Below are 4,731 nucleotides of genomic sequence, written 5' to 3'. Positions count from 1 at the left end.
CCTGCTACTGCATACTGGTATTGATAAAAGACTTGCTATTACAATGTCAAAAGAAATAAGCAAAGGAAAAGAGGGAATGGGGATTTTTTTCATTACTTTGTTAATGTATATCTAAAACTGGAACAAAACTTGTAATATATTTCAGCTTACCAGTCCCAAGATGTGGTAGCTGAATTAGTTTGCTTTTCTTCTGGCATTTTCTTTTTCTTACAGTTGTGTGAATAGCACCATGACCATCCCTGGGTGGCTACCCTCATTCCCTCCTTGTATCCCTTGAGGGAACAATGGTTGCCACCCATGCAGGACTTCAATTGTGTCTATTATATGGAATGGAGGGGAAAGAGTCATGGTTTACCAAAATAAGAGAACATTAAATTATATTTTCTTCATATCACAGGAAGGCACAAGGACACTTGTGACAAAGTCATTCATTTCTGTACTTTATGATGCAGTCACCACTTCTAAGAATGATGTTTTCCATAATCCATTAGGGAAGCAATAAATCGTTCATATTAGCTCCTTCCTGTCCTTATCACGGTCATAGATGCATGCATCTACTCTAGAACCAATATGGGTGAAAGCCAATTAATCAATCAATATGTTTTTGGTTCATAAGAGAAGACCAAATAAAAAGTAACAAATTTAAAGATGGAGATGAATACAACATCCTGCAGACAGTGATCCTAGTGAGAATCTCTATATCCCTTGTACTAAAAAGCATGTGTACTAATCAATCTGGGCACATATATAGAAATAAACTCAAGATGACCTATACTAGCATTTCACAGACTATAATGTTATCAAGTATTGGACTGCATTTAGCAGTCTAGTTTTGAGACTATTTACACTCCATTTGTAGTCTATTCCTAATGTTTGACATGACCGTACGGAACATTACTGTAAAAATCAATCTAAGCAGTAAAGAGATGGTTGATTAGCTTTAGCCAATTATTATTAAGTAAAATCAATCTTCTGTATTTGTACACAATTCTGCTGTGAATTGTGAACAGACACAGAACACTACAGGGAGGGTCATATAATGATTTTACAAGATGAATCTTCCTGACAGGATAAACTTTACATCAGCCATCTTGTAAAGTGAACATCTTTTGGTTGCCAGTAAAAATAACTTTGAGTAGTTTACAAGGGTCATGTGGCATTCATACTGGTAACCATTTCCGAGAAAAAAAGGTGGTAAAAAAAAATTCAATAGTGCATTTGTGCATATGGTATCCATTCTCATAAATATGCAAAACACCTTGAAACAAATGCTAAATGTTATAAAATGTACTTGTTTAAAAAAAAGAAAAAAAAGAAAATACTAAAATGTATTTAATTAAAGAAAAATTATCCAACACAGTGATTCATTTAGTTAGAAATTACTTCATATACCGTATGTTTTACAAAGTACATAGTAATATATCATATAGTATGATATCATTCCTTTATGAAGTTATTCACCTTTAACCAGCTTTATTCACCAGCCAATGTGACATTTTTACATAGATGAGCATTTATATTACAAAGTTTTGTGGATTGACCCCCATGACTGTTACTGAAAATGTCAATATTAAACAGATTAGAAAGAGGTTTAAACCCAGTATTTTTGAAAAACAGTATCTTTTTTGCGATTAATATTCATTTTATGATTCATAATATTACATTCCTGCCTTCCTTCCTGCATTCACCCCAGAAAGTGACCATGTTTGCCTACCAGGGGTTCTAAGCAAAAACACTCTAGGACACACAATCTTGTACCAGTACATGCCAACGTGCCAACATGCAGCAATCCAGCTAGACTGCTGCCAACAGTCTAAAACTCATGGTTAATATTGACTTGCAATGTATTATGTGTCAATCATCACTTTAAATTGCTGTTTAATATGAAGGACAGAAAATCTGGCAGACTTTTTCATGGGCATTTCCAAGGACACTAATTCTCTGGTTTAATCCCCATGGACGCTCTTGAACTGGAATATAGCATTACTCAGCGCCTGGCGGGATGCCATAATGTTCTTCTATTTTATAACAAGCGTTCAGTAGCTTCCCTGTGATGGGGAACAACTGTGAACAGGTGTCCGGGGTGTTGGAGGTCATGAAGAAGAGACAGCTAGCCATATCTAATTAGGGGATTGTTAGATGTTATTGCACAGATTAAAGCTCAACTCCAGACAAAAATTGAAACACACAACAGTTGACATTCACACAAGTGTTTTCTTGGTTTCAAAGGGATTTGGATTTGAGTCCACACAGTCCTAGAAATAACTAAACAGACATCATAGACAGCCTGGCGATCTGATTTCTCTACAGCTGCTAAGCGATTTAGACAGGTCACCTTCACTACTCCTACCTATGACAGGGCAGTGAGCAAGCAGAATATGAAAGATCATGTCATTTTCATAAGGCTTTTATTTCTACTTCAGTATTCTCCCCAGAATTTTATTTAGGCTGGGTGGGAAGAAGCTGGTGGCCCATGACCCAAATTTAGTAACACCCAAAAACTGCGGGGTAGTTACTGAAAAGTGCTGGGGTTGGGGAGAACACTGCTACCTGTTACCCCATTGGGCGGATTTTCACTCAATGCCTGTCCCTGTAAAAGCCATACAAGAAACCAGGGAGTGTAGTTGTCATCAGGACAGGTAGGTATGAACTGCAATACAAAGATTATCCTATAACATTATTATTATTATCATTATTATCTTAACCCGTTCCCATGTTAAAAAAAATGTATTTGTCTGCATCCCAATTGATAGGATCATGGGTAGTCAATCTAAAAAGAAATAAAGTAATAAAAACAAGATTTAAGTCCTCCTTGCACTATCCAAAAAAAAGAAAAAACACAGACAAATTTTTAATCTATTTTTAATGGAGGCAGCCTTCATGATCTTTAAGGTGAAAACTTAAAAATTTCATTGTGCCTAATATGGCGGCTCACATACAGCTCTGGAAATCACACAAATGTTCAATATGGGTTTGCCAATAATATAACACGTCATGTTATATACATAAATATTGAGATGTAAAGAGAACCCTTGCACTCCTTGCTGATGTTGCAACTCTGTAGACTGAGCTAGAACTTTTCGGTCAGATGGACAATGAGTTTTGCTGGTGGCAGAACTACAGTTCCAACTCAACATAGAGACCTCTGCTTCCACATAGTGAGCAAGGCTTCTTCTGGACAGCATGCATTTTTTTCCACTAATGTTTTGGTTCTTTTATAATAAATGAAATTGCTTATATCCCCAAGCGTCCACCATTCCTATGACTACTTTGAGGCAGTCTGCCTATCATGATAGTGTAAAGGCAGAGTATATGCATGGCCAATGGAAAGCTGAATGAGGCATTGATGACCACAGGGAAAAGATGAGCTGAAGAGGTGAATTTCACTTTCACAAAAAGATATTGGTAAGACAAAATAAGTCTTGGGACAAGTAACAAAGATGGTGAAATATAAAACATCAGAATAGATGGAAAATATTACATATAGACTCAAAGAAATTTGGGAAAGGGGGGAATATAAGGTTCAGAAGAGCCAAGATCAAAAACACGGTGACATAATTTCAAACTAACTGGAGCAAGGAAGTGAGCCAGTCAGGTAGTGAAGTCAAGCATGCTTGGGATAAATCTAGATCTATACTGTAGAATAAAAATGTTCAAACAATGAATAAAAAAGGGTCTGGGATTCCCTGATGTATACCCAATTCCATTTGACTGACATACTGTATTGAAGTGATAACAGAGTTGTTTGTGTGTATTAGTTTATAGGCTGTGATTTTTTATACAGTGCTTAGGCTGAGTTTTGTATCCGAGTTGTTTGTTATTGGTTAATGTTCCTATTCTTTGGACACGTATTTTTATAACTTCAATAAAAATAAGATGTTTTTAAAAAAAAAGAATAAAAAAAGGGTCAGAATCAATTGACCACATGCTCTTTTCTCATACCCTTCCATGTTTCTAGAAAATTAATAAAAAACATCCAATTTGTAATCCAACAGCCTTCATCCAGTGCCAAATTTATGATACGGATTCATTCATATCTTAACACGTGTTAAAATAATTCACTTGGCATTTGCATTTAAGAATTTTCACAGTTATAGGACAAGTAGGTAATAACACTGAGCTCCAGCCTCACCTATAGTACTGAACAATTGTACCGGCTCCTCTCCTGTAACAAAATTGCTTACTCTGATTTCAATGCACACTGAAAGTTTCACTTAAGCAAAACAGAGTATGCTTAGTTTGATATCTTGGAAACATCCAACATCATATAGCATTTTATTTTTTAGCTTTACTGTACCTGGCCCATCCTTTTCATTCACTGGGTTTCAGTTCTTTTAATTATGGAGGCTTGGTATCAGATAATGGTTTTATCACAGCTTTCTGTTTTAAGGTAACTACGTACAGCACCTTGCTAACCCATTCCACCAGCCAGGATCTGTTTGCATTGCATGCACAAGCACAGAGACCAAGCTAATGTTGCTGGGTCTAAAATAAGGGATATAATAAACTGAATTGAAAACATAATAATGTCTTTAGCTTGTTCATATGAAGCTTAAAGGGGAACCATGGAAGGCAAATTATAATCAGATAAAACTTTATTTATGGAATTTACCCACCTGACTTTTAGAATACCTGCTTCAAGCCCCAGAAGATAATATGGCAAGGATACTTATAGTAAAAGAAACAAGGTGTTTACCGCTACTGACCTCTTTATCATGAAGAAAGAGACGC

The sequence above is a fragment of the Pyxicephalus adspersus genome, chromosome 1 (assembly GCF_032062135.1).
Source record: "Pyxicephalus adspersus chromosome 1, UCB_Pads_2.0, whole genome shotgun sequence".
NCBI classification, from domain to species: Eukaryota; Metazoa; Chordata; class Amphibia; order Anura; family Pyxicephalidae; genus Pyxicephalus; species Pyxicephalus adspersus.
Note: the sequence above shows the minus strand (reverse complement) of the source record.